General features: G+C 40.7%; 1 long non-coding RNA gene across 1 annotated transcript; it reads left to right on the forward strand.

Moving 5' to 3' along the window:
• Positions 1–56: 56 nt before the first annotated feature.
• Positions 57–14,212, forward strand: LOC138762712 (uncharacterized). Its single transcript, XR_011357073.1, has 4 exons — positions 57–88; positions 3,889–4,129; positions 13,915–13,963; positions 14,114–14,212. It is a non-coding gene; the product is annotated as an uncharacterized lncRNA (long non-coding RNA).
• The last annotated feature ends 8,052 nt before the right edge of the window (positions 14,213–22,264 follow it).

Consider the following 22,264-nt stretch of genomic DNA (forward strand, 5'->3'; position numbering starts at 1 on the left):
CAAAATGGAAGCAAGCACAATCGACAGACAATCACTTAAGCACTTCAGAAAGCAGTGGTGAGACATGCGAGTGGAGTTTTAATGGAGAGTAAGTGCACCAGCAAATGCATAGATGAAAGCAGATAGGGTCAAGAAATAACAGTTATTTTGGGTCCCATCAGTGAGCTTCATCTTGCATCAAATTCTTGAATATGAGAGAGGAAATCGTTAGTTCATTTGTAAATGTGTATGTCTGTGTTTCATTGTGGCTGAGGTTGTGGTCCTCTTGCTTCTCGATCTCTCTGTCTCCATTTCAGGAGGCAAACTTGACAGATGTTTTCTACAAATCCACCAATTCTCCAATTGCACCTTTTCACACCCTGACCCAGTAAGGACTTCATTCCTTTCTAATCTGCTCCCAGGACGAGGTCATCCATGCAAGATCATCCAAGATGTTGTCCTTCTTCAAAAAATGTGGCTTCCCCTCTACTGCCATCAACTCAGCCCTCATCCACATATCCTCCATTACCCACACATCTGCCCTGGCCCCTTCCTCCCCCATGCACAACAAGGACATGGATCCCCTTTTTCTCATTTGCCAGCCCAATAGCCTCTGCATCCAACATATAATCCTCTGCCACCTGCTACATGGTTCCACTTTGCCACCAGCTACATAATCCCACCACCAGACACATTTTCCCCTCTCCTCCACCTCTCCACCTTCCATCGGGGCCACTCCTTCTGTGACTCTTTCACCCACTCCTCCCTTCCCATGAATCGCCCCTTTGATACCTACCCATGAGATTGCAAGAAATGCTATACTTGAGCCCAGATCTCCTCCGTCACTATTATTTGGAGTCCCAAACAGTCTTTCCAAGTGAATATGCAGGGACATGCCTGTTCACGGTCTCATGCACTTCCAGAGTGAGACCACCCATAAATTGCAGAAACAACACTTCATATTCTGTCTGGGCACCCGCTAACCCAGATGGCATTAACATCGACCTCCAGTTTCCATTAGCCATGCCCCATCCCCATTTCTGTTAGCTGCCTTGTCTCTCCCCTTTCCCTATCCCTATTGTCTCTTTTCCTCTAGCTCTGTCTCTCACTCTCTCTCGCTTTCTTTCTGTCTTCTTTCAGCCAACTCTACATTCACAGAGCCACCCCCCTTCCTCTGATCAATTCTCAGCTTTCCTCTCCTGCCTCCTATTCATATCCATTTATGGCCTTTTGCCTGTTGGCCTGTTGGCCTGTTCCCCTCCCACTGTCTTTTCTTCTCTCCTCCCCCAGCCTTTTACTTCAGGTGCCTGTCTGCTTTTTGCTGGTACTTTGAAGAAGGCTTCAGGCTTGCAATGCCGGTTATATATTTTTACTTCCTATAAATGCTAGGTGTCTAGCTGATTTTCTCCAGCATGTTTCTGTTTTAACTGATCCTTCATTGTAATCTGCATCGAATTGTTCCAATAAAAGAGGGTTTGGTATGAAGTGAATCTCACAATTCCATTGGAAAGACATTTAAAAATTCAGGTGTTGAAGATACCTTGGTTTTGCAATGTTTGCTCCCACCCAGGATGATTTCCCTCTTGGAAGTGTGGAATAATCCACCTTCTTCTATAACTCACTCCATCAAGGCCAGCATTTATTACCCATTCCTAATTGCCCTTGAGAAGGTGGAGTAACCAATGTTTTGGACCTGGACCCTTCATTAAGGTATGTGATCTTCTGAATATTGTTTAGTTTGTGCCACGAGGGCTGCATTCATCCAAGCAAACAGGACATATTCCAGCCCGCTCTCAACTTTCCACCTTGAAAGTCAAGATGTGAGTCATGAGCCACAGGGCACCCAACCTCTGTCCTGCTCCTCGAGTCAACCTATGTTGTTCAGGTTCATGTGGGTCCCACAGGTTAAGAACCAGATCAAAGTGCAGGAACAAAGCACACGTTTATTTCAGGGATGGAAATGAGACAGCAGGGTCGATTGGCTAAGCAAACTTCTACACACACACACACACACACACACACACACACACACACACACACACACACACACACACACACACACACACACACACACACACACACACACACACACACACAATACACAGAAGGTAAATATACACTTCGAATGATGAGGGGGAAACCGACAGAAATTTGGGAAATTACAAGAGCATACACATTCAACAATCAAGATCAAGGTGATATTACGTGCCCCCACCCCTTGACTGGTACGGACATGGCTCCTGCTACTTGGCCTCAAGACTCACCCAAACCCAGTCCAAAGAGGCAGAACAAAGGGGCACATGGACCTTTATAGTTCTGGAGGCAAAACTGGGGGCCAATCATGTGTCAGTGTAGGCCCCATTGGTTGCTGTGGCCAATGGCTCGAAGCCAAGTGCAGGGGCTCAGCAAGGGTAAACTGAGGTGATTCACCTGGGCCAATTGCATGAAGGTCAGGGCTGAGTCTGGGCAGGCTGCCTGGACTACAGCACCTGATGATTTAGATGGGCCAATAGTAAGGGTCACCTTGATGGCTTAGGGTGAATCTTTGACTTGATTAGCAGGTAGTGTGTCCTCCAAACAGGAGCAGAGCAGTGCTGCCCGGTGGTGGATGCTGCCCCTCCACAAAATCTATCTGGTTATTTTGGTGATATTTCTCATCATTCGTGATCCTGAAATTCTTGCTCTCAAGAAAATAGCAGCTTATGGTAAAAGCAGAGAAGGAAATTCCTCTCCTGTCTAAATATACATCCAAGTTACCAATGTGGTTGATAGTTAACTATCTCCTGAGTCCTGAACTTAAAGATGGGTCACAAATGTCAGTGATATCCTTTGAAAGAATAAATAAACAATGTAGATTCCAATCGATGGGAATTGGTGCCTCTGTTGACTCTGTTGGCTGCTTAAGCCTCTTGTGCTTAAACCATACATTGGAAAGAGATCTCAGCTCACCATGAATGTCAAGCATCTCCCAAACCTTACCCCCCACTGCAACTCAGCTTTTAGTAGGGTACCAAACATCCTTGCAGCCAGTTTTCATCTTTTGTCATCAATTCCCAGCAAAATGGTGGAGGAGCCCAGCAGGTCAGACAACATCCATGGAAATCAATGAGCAGTCGACATTTTTGGCCTGAGCTCTTCATCAGGAATGCCAAAGTTCAAGGAAAAACCTGCTCTTTTGCCTGTTTGGGCATTTGCCAGATCTTCCCATTCCTGAAGAAGGGCTCAGGATGAAGTATCAAATGCCTATTGTTTTCTCTGAATACTACATGATCTGCTGAATTTCTCTGGCACGTTGATGTGTATTGTTCCAGTTCTCCCAACTCTCCAGACTTCTCATTTAATACTCCTCTTTGCCATGCCACTTCTCACTGCATTTGCTCAGACCCATATAGAGATAGACAATGATGGCCAGTGCCTGCCCTCACAACAACACACTTCACCTTTAAGGGACATTGGCTAGTTTTAACCAGAATAATCAGTAAAATTGATGTAAGCATGATTGTTGGCAAGATTTTTCAATATCAGGCCAAGGAACACAATCTAGAATGTTAATGTTAATGAGCAGGCAACACAAACTTGGCATTGCAATCAATGGCTATGTGTTAACTGCATGTTCCAAGCCCTGTGACTGCTTTCAAGAATGACTAAATACAATTCTCATCAGGTTAATCTTTCTCTACAAAGAAATGACTGTTTTTTTGCTCCACGCAAACCTCCTCCTACCTCTTTTGATCTCACCTTGTCAGTATAACCTTCCATTTCTTTGGTCTCCAGGGCTTATTCACTTGCCATTCAAATTGTTCAAGTAATTTGCCTCAGTTGAACTTTGTGGTGGAAAATCACTCTGGGGACAACATTTCTCTGGAAACCCCATGGAATTTAGTTGTGATTCTCTTAAATTCTCCACAGGTGGACGTTTCTTCTCGCCGTCAACATGATCAAACAGCATCAGTAAAACATCCAGTTATTGTAATCTTAATACTTCCTGTTCATTATTCAGCCTCATGATTACTGCATTCAACTTTCCTGGAATTCACAGAATAAGGACTAATTCATTTCAAATCCATTTTACTCCTGTGCACCTTTGAGGGCTGCAAAAGACCTTCACTCTGATTCTTGGTTACAGAGGGAGAGACAAACAATATCGGAGGTAAATTATAATTTGTGAAAGATGAAGATATTGAATTCCATTTAACATGACCTTCTGTAAAAGATACAATTTCAAAGTAGGAACAACAAATGAAGCTAGCTGAAAGTTGACTAGAGTAGAAGGTCAGAGATACACTCGCGGTTCCTTGTGTATTGCAGTGTAACCAAGGCGACAGGCTCCAGCAAAACTGTGTCTTAAAAGGAGGAATCAAGCACAAGGTGTAAACAATCTGTTTAAAAATGAAGATGAATTAAGTTTCATTGAAATCACGTTGTTAAATCTCAGCAAATCAGAACATTTGTTCTCAAATCATTTTGATTATGAAATAATTTTTTTTTGTTTTAACATAAAGTTTAAAGTGAGAAGAGAGTTTTGGGAATGGGAAGGTGAGGAAAAGGGTTGACCATCGAATGAAGTTTAATTCCGTCAAAATTACAGTAGATATACATGGGAGCAAGAAAATTGTTTGGTATCGAGATCTTTAAAGTCTTTTTTTTCTCTGATTTTGACACAAGAAATTGAAATAGGAGCAGGTCATCAGGCCCATCAAGACTTCTGCAACATTTAATGAGACCATAGCTTGCCTTTTCTCCAGAACCCTTAAATCCCCTCCTGTGAAAAAAAAACTATCTAATTGTGTCTTAAATATATTTAAGGGGCAGAACATTCCATAGATTCACCACTCTCTGGGAAAAGCAGTTCCTCCTCATCTCTGTCATAAATCTACCCCATCGAATCTTGAGCCTCTGTCCCTTAGTTCTATTCTCATCAAATTGGAAACAATTTTCCTTCCTCTACCTTATCTTCCCCTTTCATAATTTTGTATGTTTCTATCAGATCCCTTCTCATTCTTCTGAATTTTAGTGAATATAGTATCAAGCAACTCAATCTCTCTTCATAAGCTAATCCCCCTCATCTCCAGAATCTAACTGGTGAGCCTCCTCTGTACCAATTTCAGGGCCACTATATCCTTTCACAAATGAGTAAACCAGAGCTGCACACAGTACTCCAGGTGCAGTCTCACTAGCACTCTGTATTGCTGCAGCAGAACCTCCCTGCTCTTAAATCAACCCTTCAATAATTAGGATTTTTAGATTGCAAGCATGTAATGGCATAATCAATGAAATTTGCCATTGCACGGGCAGTCTAAAAAGGAAAGTTCAGGAATTTTTAGTCAATTCCTGCACCACAACTTATCCTGCAGTACCCCTACAACTTTTCAGGGGAAGCTTGCAATCTAAATTGCCCCGCAAAACTCACCTCATGAATTCAACATCCAGCTGATGACTCAGGTCACGTTGCTCCACGCAAAAGCACCAAGACTAATGCGTACAGGAACTTAAAGAGGTGCAGTGTAAATAACCACCAGATGAGTAATTATGTTAATTTATGTTAATTTTTTGCAAAATTTTCCAACATTGCTGTCTAAAAAACACTATTGAAGGCAAGCATCTAATTTGCCAAATTGATTAACTCTTGCAATTCATGCACTCTCAAGTACCAACAACAATCTTTCAAAATTTAAATAATAATCTGATCTACTATTCTTCCTTCCCAAGTGGATGATCTTTGACGTGCACCATCTGTCAGAACCCTGACCACTGCGTTAACTAACTTTTATCTCTCCGCAGGCTCTCCATGTTCTCTGTACAATTTGCTTTTCCACTCAATTTAGTGTCGTCAGCAAACTTATTGTATATTTCAGTGTATAAGTCAGCCCCCCTTTCTCAGCCTCATTTTAACGATTTTATGGTATATCCAGCATATAGGTCAACCCCAATTTTCTGGCTGCCTGATGTGCTCCATTGACCAGCGTATACGTCGACTCCCCATAGATCACATGGATTGATCAGCTGGATGTTAGCTGGAGTTGATTGCTATCATGGATGTTCCATCGACAGTGCAGTACACAACGAAAATATGAAAGTAATAGAAATGGCCAAGAAAACAAATGCTGCGCTGCTGCGAGATAATTTAATGTGCATAAGAAGTTGGTAAGAGATTGGAGGAAGAAAGAAGAGACTTTAAGAAAAATACCAAGCAGGCAATGTTCTTTGAGAAAAGGAATCACTCGTTGGCCAGAGTTGGAAAATTATGTTGCAGAATGGATATGTGACCAGGGGCAAGATTGCTACATAGTCACCCGAAATAAAATAAGAACATTTGCATTGCAGTGGGCCAAGTCGCACCCAGACCTCAGTGATGATTTTGAGGCTACAGTCAGCTGGTGCAATCATTTCTTGAACAGGAAATGTCTGATATTATGACAAAAAAACTAAAATTGCATAGAAATTACCAAAAGATCTTGATCAAAAAGTTGTAAGTTTTCACCAGTTTATTATATGGAACCGGCAGAAACACCAGTTTGTATTGGCAAATATTGAAAACGTAGACAAAATCCCCATGAATTTCAACATGATAAGTAATAGAACAGTGGAATGGAATGGTGTTAAAATCATGCAAACCAGTACAGGCCACAAAAGGACCAAGTTTATCTTGGTGTTATGGCTGATGAGACAAAGTTATGACCCACGGTAATCTTAAAACACAAAATTAAACTGAAATTAAATTCCCTGCAGGTATTTTTGTAATTTTCATGAAAAAGGATGGATAGATGAAAGGAACAGGCTGCCAGGTGGTTTACACAATGAATGGAGTTTGCAGGTCTGGGATATGTTTTGTAGCCACTTAATTGAGAACACTAAAAGTAGATTGACATAAAAGTAGCATGACATAATACTTGTATGGTGGTCATCCCAGGTGCTTTAACCTCTCGATGTCTGCTTGAACAAGCCATTCAAAGACCATGTGTACAAGGAATGGAATACATGGATATCAAGTGCAGAAAAGTCATTTACGAAAGGTGGGACAATGAGTTGCACTTGATGTGCTGTGTAACTTCATGATCAAAGCATGGGACAAAGTTAAAGCAGAGACCAATAAAATTGTTTAAAAAGCGCAGTCTCTCTAGGTGTAATTGATGGCATAGAAGATGATTTATTGTGGGACACTGACGACAAAGCTGAAACTGACTCATCAGATACAGATTGGGACCCATATGATGACTGTTTAAACCGTGAGAGTATGGATGTGCTTGCTATAATCTTTGTCTCAGACAATGATAGCGAGAGTGATTTTGAAGGGGTCAAAATGTGCTGTTGTTTTCCAACAATGATAGCGATTTTGAAGAGTATTAATTGTGTTGTTGTTTTCAATAAAAATCTCAATGAAAATCTGTCACAGTCGGCGTTTTTTTTTTAATTTTTTTTTTCAACTTATACACCAAATCTGTTTTTCAAGCGTTGACTTATACGCCAAATCAGGGCGGATTAGATTTTGAGCTGAATTTAAGGTCCCAAAAGTATATCTGGCATATAAGCTGCCCCCATTTTTTGAGAATTTTTTTTGGGTTTCACAATTCGACTTATATGTTGAAGTATATGGTAGATATGGTACATTCAGTCCCCCTTCCAAATATTTAATGTATCTTAAAACATCTTAACACCTTCAAACTAAGTTTGTTGTTAATGCATTCTTACAGAATCTCTTAAGTTTTCATGTATTTTATACATTCCAGGAAAAATTGCAGTGGCTTTTTTATACTCAATGAGTTATGAGTTTTGCATGTGCCTTATGCAATGTATACAGTTTCCACAATAACCTCACTGTCACTATTTACAGTGTTGAGTTCCTTCTGAAAGTCAAAACTAAATGCAGATCAATCCAGCTTTTAAATAAACATCCCTTGGAGGCACTAGATACTGCACACACTGGGAACTCGTGGACCAGGTGATCTGATGCAGAGTGGAGATCCAGCGAAACGCCAACCTCTGTTGACATGTGACAGTTGGCAAATTTAAGTTTGCCCAGGTCCTTCATGAGACAGGAGTTGATTTGTTCCTTAATCAATCTGTCAAAGTACTTCATCACGGTAGACATAAGTGCCATGAGCTGATAATTGTTGAAGTAGGTCACCTTGCTTTTCCAGGGCAACAGTACGATGAATGCCTTGTCGGGAAGAAAGTAAAGGGGGAAAAGGAAGGAAAGAAGGATTTTCATTTATGTAGTGCCTGTGATGACTTCAGAACATCATCAAGAAAATAAACAGAAACACCTTAGCCCTAAATGTTTGTAATTTCAGTATCATAACGATGTATTTAGTTGTTGATGTCACAACAATTTTAGGGCATTTTGTTTTTCATTTCAAAATATTATCTTGCTACCTGATAATATTTTAAATGAAACACTACCTGTATTACCTAATTTAAAAGTAAAATATAGATAATTATATAGATTAATTCAGAATCACAATGTTCTGCCGAAGCTTTGGTGTCCTGTGTATATTTCTGATCCACATATTAGAACTACAGGCACACGAATCATTATAATTGGAAAATGAGCCACAAAACAACACTAAAGATTATTCCTGCAGAGATAAAATTGCAAAGCAAAGAAGATACATGAAAGTCATTTAACTTGTATTAGATTACTTGCAGTTCTGGCACAGTTCTGTTTTTCCTAGACAACATAGAATGATTTTGAAATCATTAACTTCAGACTCAAGCCTGACCTTGTACTAGGTTACAGAGATGTTTTCCTCATGCAATTTCGAGGAATCCAAGCAAGCTAGAGATCTGCTAGGGAACACTTTGACAAGTCCCTCAATGGACTATTGTCACTGCCAGCCCCCAAATCACAGTGTCTGCACACATATCCCCAGGGCTTCAATTCAGAAAGCTGATTGCTTGTAGGTCCCTTCAGAAACATAAACTACGACCAGCAATATCTGGCAAGATCTGTCTGAATGTCCTTTGATTAGGGGCCAATGTAAAGCAAAGCAGTCCATCAAGATTCTATAAAAAAATTCGAACACCTGTTAATCTCTCCTTAATCTTTTCCCTTCAAGGAAGAACAAGTGCAGATTATTGTTATTTCCCCTATAAAGATAAGGATAACCCTTATCCTTTGAAAATAGTCCAGGAACCTCACTCTGTCGTCTCCACGTCCATCACCTCTTCTTGAAGCCTGCCTCCTAAAACTCAACACAGATAAGGCTAAACTGATAAAAAATATATCCTCTCATGATCCACTCAAGCAGTTTTGATTCTTTTGCTGCTTTTTAATCAACAAAAGCTCTGCCTGTCTCTTTACTGAACTCCTTGAAAATTCTAGGGAATCATACCCTGATGATGCAGGCACCTTCCCAGAGGAAGATTTACAACATGAAGCCAAACTGGCGTCTTTTCATACTGATTTGCAGGCATTAACTTATTTCCCATGAACAAAACGTGTGCTGTCAGAGTTGCTGTAAAGTAGCACTGCTGCTGGGGTGAACTTGGAAGGTGGGAGAGAGAAGCACAGTGCTGCTCCAAAGTTTTCAACTGCTTAGTTCCTAATGCCGGCAGCTCCGTATGGGCTTTAAATGGCCTATTAAAGGAGGCCTATGAAAATAAATCCTGCAACAACAAGGTCTGTGCTCATGATGGCGGTGTCTGTGTTCAACAGCAGCCATGAAGGATTGTAGACTACAGGGGAGAACAGACTGGTTCAAGGTACCAACACCCTGAAGCACTATCAATTAGTCCCAGAAGTCTTTCTTTCTTAATGTAAAGGGAACCGGGAAATACTAATAGCAACTCTGTCTGCCTTACAGCAGGCAAAAGTTAAAGTATATAATGTATGCTATGTTTTTAATGTATTATTACCAGATAATAAAAGGAACATTGAACCTTGAACTTTGAATGGACATCAATAACCTTACTTGCATTTCCCTCCCCAGAGCAATTATACTCAGAGCGTTACCACAGGCACATCTGCCTCTCACTTCTTTATTTACCCTTTCATCAACTTCTCATAAACATGACCACAAATCACAAAAACACCTTGTTCTTAGTGTAAATATAAGACTCAAAAATATATTCAGTTTTCATCGAAAGCTGTTGTAATTAAATTTTGTTTGTTAACATGTCTGATTAGTTGAAGGGATGTCAAAGTGGTTGTAGGTGACACACTCTGTTGATTGCCAAAAGCTTGGAACAGTTTGTTCCCTCTTATAAAATTTCAAGTTGAAACACAATATTATGTGAACCAAAGATAAATGGAACATGTCCATTCATCACATCTTACTCATACTTTTTGTTCATAGATGTCATTAAAGCAATACCTTTCATTGCTCCTGAACATACTGCCAACTATAATTTTAATTACATTTTTATTTCACTTCCACTTTAAACTAAATTAAATCACCCTGTTCTATTCAGTTTTCAAAGAGTAATTCAAGCTCTTGGATTGCTTCCTCCCCAAACACAGGTATTGAATTTAACAGGAAAGTCTGCAGATTGTAGTTTAATGCACTAATGTGCTGGAGAAACTCAGCAGTCACTCAATGTTCTTTTTATTGCAAAGATATAGGACCAATGTTTTAAGCCTAAGCCCTTCATTGGGAAAATGTAAATTTAGCTGATCAGACATAGAACATAGAATTGTATAGCACAGGACAGGGTCTTCAGCCCATCTCACTGCTCTCATCCTGATGCCAATCTAACTCATTCCATCTCCCTGCGCATGGCCCATATCCCTCCATTCCCTGCCTGTTCATGTATCTGTCTGAATACCTCTTAAACATTTCCGTCATGTCTGCTTCTTCCTCCTTTATTCCAGATATCTTCCGCTCTCTGTGTAAAAAGCAAATTTCTTTTAACCCTTTCACCATAAAGCTATGCCCTTTAGCATTTGATATTTCCAGTCTGTAATAAAGACTATGACTATGCATCTTATCAGTGCCTCTCGTCAACTCATGTAATTGTATCAGGTCTCCCCTTCAGAGTTTAACCAACCTCTCCTTTTACTCATCACAAACTAACCTAAGCAACATCTCCATAGCCTTCACACCTTTCCTATTGTTTGGCAACCAGAACTACATTCATTACTCCAAATGTGGTCCAACATTCTTTTATACTGTTGCCCAATATGACTTCCAAACTTTTATACCCAGTGCCCTGACCAATGAAGACAAATACATTGTGCACCTTCTTTACTATCCTTTCTGTTCCTGCTCTCAGCGAGCTTTTGAAATGCACCCCAATATCCCTATAATCCATCAGTGCTCACTACATACTTTCGTCTTGCATTTGACCTTCCAAAGTGCATCAAATTTATCCAGATTTAACTCCATCTGTCATTTTCCACCCATATTTCCACCTGATCTAAATCCTGCTGTAGCCTTTAGCAACCTTCCTCAACTATTCATAATTCTAACAATTTTCATGCCTTCTGGAAACCTAACATCAGACCATCTCCATTTTCATCCAAATCAAAGTAAATACAAAAATCTCAGCAAGATTCCAGCTATCTTGTCCCTTGCTTCACCCAGTACCTGTAATGGAATCCATCAGGACTCAGAAATGTATGGGCATCAGAATCAGGGATGAACAACCCCCATTGAGAAGAAGAAGCATAGGAGATGACCCTACAGGATGGTGACCACAACTGTGAACCAGTGAGGGGCTCAGCAGCTGAAGGACCTAGACAGGCTGCAGGCTGTTGGTGATATGCATCAAAGGACCCATGCAGGCTTCTGGAGACTAGATCATGGAAACCAGATATTGGAACCGAGATTTGAGAGGGTGCTGAGGGCAAGAAGGGCTCCCATTAAGGGCCTTGGGCACTGAAGGCATCCTGATTGTATCAGAGAGTTGGATATGAAGCTTGGGTTGCCAATTCATCGAACAGAAGTCTGTGCGGCTGCAGATGTTAGGAGAGTGGTGGGAGCAAATCCACAGACAATCAATGCTAAATGCAATCTCTTTTGCTTCTCTTTCTCTTACTGTAAGGGGTGCAGGGCAATATCAATGGAGATAGATTAGCTAGTTCAGTGGTGTCATAACAATCTTGCACTCAACATTAGGAAAACTAAGAAGATGACAGTGGATTTTAGGAGTGGAAGTTGATGAAATCATGAAGAAGACTTGCCGGAAAAGAATCGATTTTGGTAGTCTGCTTCACAACTTTCATTAATGAAGGGAACAATAAGTCAAAGATTTCTTTATAAAATTCAGAGGTAAGACCATCCTTGCTTTGGGATTTTCCCCCTAAGCATAGATGGCAATGACTCTTTAATTTCCATCTCATTAAATGGAATATCTAACTCCTTAATCAATCTGGCATTGGGAAAAGGTAAAACCATATTGATAACCTTGTCAAATTTACTCTGCCTCGGCAAAACCAAATGTGTTGAAAACCTCTAGTGCCACGGTAAATAGCATTGCAATCTTCCATGTATCCAGTTGGCTATCGATTCCAATTGCTTACAGGTAAAACATAAACATTTGCTTAAACAGCCTCCACTCATGGTTGATATTTCCAGTCCAATTTACAGCAATAGGAGCTTTTAAACCCTCCATATTTTCTATGCTGATATCGACTGTTACTCACTATGCACACAGTGGGTTTTTTTTCTTATTTCACTTCTGTACATAGCAGAACTTGGCTGTTTCTTCCACTCAAGGCTGGTTCTTCCACTCCTGGTACTATGTGATGTTTATTTTATTACAATAAAGAAGAGGGTTCTTTTTAAAACAACTAGATTTATTAACTAAGTAAACAGCACTAAAAACAGAACACTTGGGACAAAAAGCCTACTGTTCTGGGAGAAGTTAATCCAAAATACTAAACTGTTAGAAAAGAGTAGAGTCAAATACTGAGGAAGAATTGAAGGAGCCTACACTGCAGGAACAGATAAATGCAAAGGATTTAGCCCGCACAGAAACAGAGGAAACACCACCCATGCTAGAGAGTAGTGGACCCGCAGAGCTGACACAAGCACCTGTGTTAAGAAGATCCACATGAGTTGTCAAAGCACCTGACAAACTGAATCTATAAAAGAAAAAGAACTGCACACTTAAAAGTTTGTGCTGTTGATGTTCATGTAACATTTGTGTTGAACTTTAAATTGAAAGAGTACTGTATTAATGTATCATGTTTGATTAAACATCTCAAGGAAAGGGGATGTAGTGATAGAGTCCTACCACCAGGAGGAGTCAGAGACAGATTGTGTAGCATCAGGGGAATGTTGCACCTTGCGAAGGTTGTTGCATCTTTAGGAGATTCAAGATGGATGCCTCCCATGTGATCAGCATGTGTGTGTTCTGTTTTTAATGCTGTTTGCTTAGTTAATAAATATAGTTGTTTTAAAAAGAACCCAAGTGTTTTTATTGTAATAAAAGAAACATCACAGAGGTTAAGTATGGTTATCTCTTGCATTGGTTCATTCACTGCCTGCTGTGAACCTGGTCTGGTTCCTGTGTCCTTCAAAGATGGTATTGTTCTTGCTGATGGACATTGAAGTACCTTCTTTCTATTTTCAGTGCTTCTTCAGTGTTCTGTTGGAGGGCCGAAAATATTTCATCGGCTGAGGGAGAACATTGGTGGCAATCACCAAGAGGTTTCCTTCCCCGTATTTCATCAATTACTATGAGATTTCATGGGATGTGGAAGTATCACTGAGGACATCAAGGGCCTCTGCCTTTACTCCACTGAATTGCCACCTCAGGTCGTGTGTTTTGCTGTGAAGGCAAGATGTACCCAGTGACTGATCAAAGAATCCAGTTTATTGTAGGGTATACTGTCAGGCATTACTTGATCAATCTGCAGTGCAGCTCTCCCATATTGTGCACCAGTCCCAGGATATTTGTGAGGAAGGGATATTTGTGAGGATCAACTGGGGTGGGAGCACTTTTGCTGCGTAGCTTAATGACAAGTGGCTCTTCTGCTTTTATATATTCCAGTGAACCAGAGGTAGAGTGAGAGTGGGCAAGGCCAAGACTGTTTAAATAGGTGAGTATTATGCTGCTCAGTTTATTTTCCAGTGAACAGGAATTGAAGCGAGAGTGTGTGAGAGCAGGACTGTTTAAATAGGTGAGAGGCATAAGCGGAGCGGCAATCAAAAGCAGGTTTTACTTATTTTTTTCTCCCTCTGTTTCATAGACAGTAGAGCATGTTCCTCCTGAAGAATGTGGATAGTCAGAGAACCCAACAATATTCCAGACTACTTCATCTGAGAGGTGCATGCAGTTACAGCCCCTTACAAACGGTAATAGGGAATTGGAGCTGGAATTGGATGCACTCCGGATCATTTGGGAGGTTGAGGGGGTGATAGACAGGTGTCTTAGGAATGTAATCACATCCAAGAGGCAGGAGAAAGGTAGAGAGGTGACAGTCAGGAGAGGGAAAGGGAACAGGTAGTCATTGCAAGGCACCCCTATAGCCATTTCTCTCAATAACACATATCATTATTGCTATTCGTGAGACTTGATTGCAGGAGGGGCAGGACTAACAGCTCAATGTTCCAGGGTTCCTTTTTTGAGACAGGATAGAGGGGGAAGGATGAGAAGGGCATTGCTAGTCAGGGAAAATATCATAACTGTGCTTAGACAGGACAACCTAGAGGGCTCATCTACAGAGGCCATATGGGTGGAGGTGAGGAATGCGAAAGGTGTGACCACATTGATAGGGTTGTATTATAGATGCCTAATAATCAGAGAAAATTGGAGGACCAAATCTGTAGAGAGAGAGCAGAATGATGCAAGAAACAGAAAATTGTGATTGTCAGAGATTTTAACTTCCCACATATTAACTGGGACTCCTATATGGTAAAAAGGGCTGGATGGCTTGGAGTTTGTCAAATAAATTCAGGAAAGTTTTCTAATCAATATATAGAGGTAACAATGAGAGAGGATGATCGCCTCTTAGAAAACCAGACAGGTCAGGTGACAGAAGTCTGTGTAGTTGAACATAATGACATTAGTTTCAAGTTACATATGGATAAGGATAGGACTGGTCCTCGAGTTGAGGTTCTAAATTGGAGCAAGGCCACTTTTGTGAAAATGAGAAAGGATCTAGGAAGAGTAGATTAGGATAAGTTGTTTTCTGCCAAGGATATGTTCAATAAGTGGAAGGGTTGCAAAGGCAAAATTTTGCATGGTCCTGTCAGGATTAAAAGGTAAAGTTAACAGGCACAAGGAACATTGGTTTTCAAGATGTTAGCGATCTTGTTAAGAGGAAGAGAGAGGTGTACGGCAGGTATAGGCAACAAGGAGCAAATGAGATACTTGTAGAGTATAGAAAATGTAAGAAAATACTAAAGAAGGAAATTAGGAAGGAAAAAAGGAGACATGAGGTTATTTTGGCAGATCCTGACCATATAATATAAATCCAAAAGGTTTCTATGTTAAGAGTAAAAGGATAGTAAGGGACAAAATTGGTCCCCTTGAAGATCATGGGTGGAGCCTGAAGAGATGGAGAGATCTTAAACAGTTTTTTTTTTCGCATCAGTATTTACTTAGGAAACTGGCATAGTGTACAAGTAAGGAAGGGAAACAAGCAGTAGTGTTATGGATCATATAGAGATTAAAGAGGATGAGATGCTTGCTGCCTTACAGTAAATAAAGGTAGATCAATCCCCTGGACCTGACATGATATTCCCTCAGGCCTTGAGGGAGACTAGTATAGAAATTTCAGGGGTCCTGGAAGAAATATTTAACATGTCTTTAGCCACAGGAGAGGTGCCAGAAGATTGGAGGGTAGCTCATATTGTTCCATTGTTTAAAAAAGGCTCCAAAAGTAAAACAGGAAACTATAGGTTGGTGAGCTTGACATCAGTAGCAAATTATTGGAGGGTGTTCTGCAAGATCGAGTATACAAGTATTTGGACAAGCAAGGGCTTATTAAGGATAGTCAGCATGGCTTTGTGCATGGTAGATTGTGTTTAATGAATCTTATAGTTTTTTGAGGAGGTTACCAAGGAAGTAGATGAAGAAAATGCTGTGGATGTTGTCTACATGAACTTCTGAAAAGCCTTTGATAAGGTCCCACATGGAAGGTTAGTTCAGAAGGTTCAGACCCTGGTATCCATGGAGAGGTTGTAAACTGGATTTGAAATTGGCTGAATGGGAGAAGCCAGAGAATAGAGGAGGACGATTGCTTCTTAGATGGGAGGCTGTGATTAGGGGTGTGCCTCAGGGATCAGTGGTGAGACCATTGTTGTTTCTTGTCTATATTAATAATCTGGATGATAATGTGGTAAATTGGATCAGCAAGTTTATTGATGACACTAAGATTGGAGACATTGTGGACAGTGAGGAAGGCTTTCAAAGCTTGCCAAAGGTCTGGACCAACTGGAAAAATGGGAGAGAATATGGCAGATGAAATTTAATGCAGACAATCGTGAGGTGTTGCATTTTGGAAGGACAAACAAAGGTAGGACATACACAGTAAATGGTAGGGCACTGAGGAGTGAGGAGGCACAAAGGGATCTGGGAATACAGATACATAAGTCTCTGAAAGTAGCATCGCAGGTAGACAGGATTATGAAGAAAGCTTTTGGAAACCTGGCCTTCATAAATCAAAGTATTGACTACAAGAGTTGGGATGTTCGTATAAGACATTGGTGAGGCCAAACTTGGAATATTGTATGCAGTTCTGGTCACCAAACTACAGAAAGGATATCAGTAAGATTGAAAGGGTACAGAGAAAATTTACTAGGATGTTGCTAGGTCTTCAGGAGTTGAGTTATATGGAAAGATTAAACAGGTTAGGAAATTATTCCTTGGAATGAAAAAGAATGAGGGGAGATCAAACCCATAAACCCTGTTATATGTTTCACACCTTTGTTGTGATTGTCTTCAATGTTATGTGCAACTGTGGTTAGTTAAGTGTTCAGTGTTAAATGTTGAGGATGTGGTGGGGTGGGGGGGGTGGGGAAAGGAGAGGGATGGAAAGAGCTTCAATTCTGCAGAAAACTTTGTATAGAATTGATCACTGTAATTGTAGTCAATGCTGATATTGTTAACATTGACACAGATAATGCTGAGTTTAAGTTTGGAAAATCAAATAAAATATTCAAAAAAGCAATGAGGGGAGATTTGATGGAGGTTTGCAAAATTATGAGGGGTATAGACAGAGTAAATGCAAGTAGGCTTTTTCCACTTAGATTAGGAGAGATAAATACAACATGGCTTTAGGATGAAAGGGGAAAGTTTTAGAGTGAGCATTAGGGGGATCTCCTTCACTCAGAGAGAGTGGTGGAAGTGTGGAACAAGCTGCCATCTGACTTGGTGAATATAGGCTCAATCTTAAGTTTTAAGAATAAATTTAAGATACATGGATGGGAGAGGTCTGGAGGGTTATGGAATGGGTGCAGGTCAATAGGACTAGTGGAATGATGTTTTGGCACAAACTAGAAGGGTTGAATGGCCTATTTCTATTCTACAGTTCTATAGATACTGTTGGGGTGGGGAGGGAGAGCAATCTTCCAGAGACAAGCCACAGTGGTCAGGTCTCTGGCACAATTTGTCCTGGTGGATAAAAAAAAGCGAGCTGTAGTTACAGGTAATTCATAGTTAGGGGAACAGATGTGGAAGAGATTAAGAATTCCAGACAGTATATCCCAGGTACCAAGATCTGGAATATCTCAGATTGTGTTCACGGCATTCTCAGGAGGAAATGTCAAATGTCGTGCTCCATGTAGGAGTCAATGATGTGAATAGGAAGGGTGATGAGGTCCTGCAAAGATAGTTCAGGGAGTTAGGTGTGAAGTTGAAGGACAAGAACTCCAGGGTTGTAATCTCAGGATTGTTACCCTTGCCACATTTCAAGTAAGAGGATAATGCAATTGAACATTTGGATAAAGAAATGATGCAGGAGAGAGGGTTTCAAGTTCTTGGAGCATTGGCCTCTCTTTCAGGGAAAGTGGATCCTGTACCAGCAGGACTGTTTGCATCTGAATTGGAGGAGGATTAATATCCTTGAGGGAAGGTTTGCTAGTGCTGCTTTGAGGGTTTTAAAACTAGATATGCAGGGGCTTGGGAACCAGAGTGCCAGAGCAGATTGTGGAGTGGAGGAAGGAAAAGATAATGTTAAGGCTGCAAATATAGACAGAAATCAAAAGGATATGCATGGTAGATGTGGTAAACCACTGTTATACTGTGATTGGCTACTGCCAGCTGGACACACCTTCAGAGACTGATCCTACCCATTACCCCTTTACATGCTCCCCAGTCTTCCTTCCATGATCAATCGATGAGATTGGTTGTTGCTCCAGTCTATATTCAATAAAAGCCTATTAGTTTCATAACCTCTGTCTTTTGTGGTAATTGATGGTGCATCAGTGGAAATAATGTTCTCAGGTGCATCTATTTCAATGAAAGTAGTATTGTTGGAAAGGCAGATGATCTTAGAGTGTGGATTAGCACTTGGGATTATGATATTGTGGCCATTATTGAAATTTGGTTGCAGGAGGGACAGGATTGGCAGCTCAATGTTCTGGGCCTCCATTGTTTCAGATGTGAGAGAGAGGGTGGGATGAAAGGGGGAGGAGTGGCATTGCTCATCAGGGAAAATATCAGAGCTGTGCTCAGATACAACACACTAGAGGGTTTGTCTACTGAGGCTATATGGGTGAAAATGGGGAATGGGAAATGTATGACCACATAAATGGGGTTGTATCATAGACCATCCAATAGTCAGCAAGGAACAAATTGGCAGAGAGATAGCAAACATCTACAGGAAGCATATAGGCGATTTTCACTTTCCAAGTATTGACTGGGGCTCCCATAATGCAAAAAGGGCTGAATTGTCAAATGTGTTCAGGAAAGTTTACTTAATCAACTAGAGTGCAATACTGAATCTCCTTTTGGGCAATGAGACAGGACAGGTGACAGAAGTATATGTAGGGGGACATTTTGGGTCCAGTGATCATAATGCCATTAGTTTCAAGATAATTATGGATAAGGATAGGTCTGGGCCTAAGGTTGTGATTCTAAATTGTAGAAAGGCCAATTGGGTAATTGAATAGATGAATTGAGAAAGTATCTAGAAAGAGTGGATTGGGCCAGGTTGTTTTATGTCAAGGATGTGCTCGGTAAGTGGAAGGTCTTTAAAGGCAAAATTTTCAGAGTACAGAGTTTGTATGTTCCAATCAGGATTAAAGACAAAATTAATAAGCATAAGAAACTTTGGTCTTCAAGGGATATTAGGGATTTGGTTAAGAAGAAGAGAGAGGTGTAGAGAAGGTAAAAGATCAAGAAGGCTAAAAGAAGATATGAGTTTGCTCTGGCAGGCACGGTGAAGGAAAATCCTAAAGACTTCTACAGGTATATTAAGAGCAAAAGGATGTTAAGGAACTAAATTGGTCCCCTTGAAGATCAGTGAGGTAAGCTATGTTTGGAGATATTAAAAAGATTTTTTCATCAGTCACTGAGTCTGGGGAAGTGAAGCAATCAATCATGGAACCTATATGGATTATGTGCTTGCTGTCTGAAAGCAATTTAGGGGGGATAAATCCCCAGAGTTTGACAAGGTATTCCTTTGGACCTGGAGGGAGATTAGTGTAGAAATTTCAGGGGTTCTGGCAGATATATTTAAAATGTCCTTAGCAACAGGTGAGGTGCCATAAGATTATGTTGTTCTGTTGATTAAAAAAAAAGCTCCAAAAATAACTCAGGAAATTGAGCATGGTAGATCATGTTTAACCAATCTTATAGGAATTTTTGAAGAGGTTACCAGGAAAGTTGATGAAGGAAAGGCTGTGGATATTGTCTACATGAACTTTAGTTAGGCGTTTGACAAGCTCCCACATAGGAGGTTAGTCAGGAAGGTTCAGTCGCTCGATATTCATGGTGACGAACCATATTGGATTTGACATTGGCTTTACAGGAGAAGCCAGAGAGTGGTAGTTGATTATTGCCTCTCAGACCGAAGGCCTGTTACTAGTGGTGTACCTCAGGTTCAATGCTTGAACCATTGTTGCATGTCATCTACACCAATGATCTGGATGTTAATGTGGTTACATAGAACATAGAACACTACAGCACAGTATAGGCCCTTCAGCCCTCGATGTTGTGTCGACCCATATATTCCTTTTAATAAAGTACTAAACCCTCCCTACCCCGTAACCCACTATTTTTCTTCCATCCATGTCTAAGAGTCTCTTAAATCCCCACAATGTTGCAGCATCCACCACCATCCCTGGCAAGGCATTCCAGGCACCCACAACTCTCTGTGTGAAAAACTTACCCCTGTTGTCTCCCCTAAATTTCCCTCCCTTTACTTTGTACATATGTCATTTGGTGTTGCTGTTCCTGCCCTATCTATCTATGCCTCTCATAATTTTGTAGACTTCTATCAAGTCTCCTCTCCAAAGACAAAAGTCCGAGTTCTGCTAACCTTGCCTTATAAGACCTGTTTTCCAATCCAGGCACTCTCTTTATAGCTTTCACATCCTTCTTATAATGAGGTGACCAGAACTGAACACAATACTAAGCGTGGTCTCAGAAAAGATTTGTAGTGTTGCAACATGATCTCTCTACTCCTGAACTCAATCCCCCTATTAATGAAGTCCAACATCCCAAAGGCTTTCTTAACTATCCTACCATCCTGTCTGGCGACCTTGAGGGATGTATGGATTTGAAATCCAAGTGTTAAATTAGATCAGCAAGTTTGCAGATGACTTTAGAAAGTATGATGGACAGAGAAAAAGGCTTTTAAAGCTAGCAGACAGATCTGGATCAGCAGGAAATGTGGGCTGAAGGAATTTAATGCAGATGGAATTTAATGCAGATAAATGTGAGGTGTGGCATTTATGAAGGACAAACCAAAGTAGGTCATACACAGTAAATAGCAGGGCGCTGAGAAGTGCAGTAGAACAGAGGGATCTGGAAATACAGGTGCATAATTCCCTGAAGGTAGTTAGAGTTGTAAAGAGAGCTTTTGCCTCAATGGCCTTGATTTAATTTAAAGTATTGAGCATAGGAGTTGGGATGTTATGGTAAAATTGTATTAGACATTGGTGAGACTATATTTGAAGTATTGTGGATAGCTTTTGTCACCAAATTACTTGAAAGATATAGGAGTTAGGATGAGTTTGAAAGAGTGCAGAGAAGATTGACTAGGATGTTGCCTGTACTTGAGGAACTTTATTCCCTGGAGCTAGTGTTTTTTTTTAAGACTGAGGGAAGATTTTATAGAGGTATACAAAATTATGATGGCTATAGATAGAATAAATGCAAGTAAGCTTTTTCCACTGAGGTTAGGTGAGATACAAACCAGAGGTCATAGGTTAAGTATGAAAGGAGGAAAGTTTAAGGGGATAATGAGGGGTTACATCTTCACTCAGAGACTAGTGGGAGTGTGGAACGAATTTCCAGCTGTAGTCATGAATGCAGGCTCAATGTTAACATTTAAGAAAAATTTGGACAACTACATAGATCAGAGGGGAAAGAGCAATATGGACTGGGTGCAGGTCAGTGGGATGTCCAAATAATAGCTTGGCACAGACTAGAAGGGTCAAAGTGCCTCTTTCTGTTCTGTAATGTTCTATGGTTCCATATGAACATAGCAATGATGGTATAACAGAGGGGCTTGCTTGGCCACTTCAAATAAGCTGCATCTGGATTTACCAATAGGCCAGACCTTTACGAGTGGAAGCTTTCCTCCTCTGAAGAACATTAACAAACTAGTTGGACCTCCACAACAATGCAATCGTTGCTTTTGGCCATGATCATTCAAGGCTAGTGTTTTTTTTTAAATGCCAGGTTATTAAATGAATTTAAATTCCAAACTTCCATGGTGGGATTAAAGCACAGACCTGGGTTGACCACTGTTCACACATGGCAGCCAATGCTACAATCAGTGAGTAACCAGACTATTTTTATTGTCAGATGTCAGGTATTAAACAGATGACTCAGGATTGATAGTGCTACAATATGTAACCCTGCTGAAAGTTTTGGTGGAGGAAAGGCCATATATTATTCAGATGACTCTTGTTCTGTTCTGTAATACATTATGTAGACAAGGACTACCCCAGAACATATTTCCTTGTCAGTGGAACATGGTGCATAAAATGCTACAGACTTTTATTACATAAAGCATGTGCCTTTGTGTGTTGCACTATCGAACAGAAAGCAGGCTTTATTCAACATAAACTTCCACAGAGCTGGCTGTGAGAGTAGCTGTGCAAGCTCTGAGACTGACCTCGAGGGGCCGGATCTAGCTTATATCCCAGAGGGTGATTGGCAGCTGACCGGGTGGGGTTTGGTCCATTCAGGTCAGCTGATTGACAGCCAGCCAGGTGTTGCCTTG

The sequence above is a fragment of the Narcine bancroftii genome, chromosome 5 (assembly GCF_036971445.1).
Source record: "Narcine bancroftii isolate sNarBan1 chromosome 5, sNarBan1.hap1, whole genome shotgun sequence".
Classification (NCBI taxonomy): Eukaryota; Metazoa; Chordata; class Chondrichthyes; order Torpediniformes; family Narcinidae; genus Narcine; species Narcine bancroftii.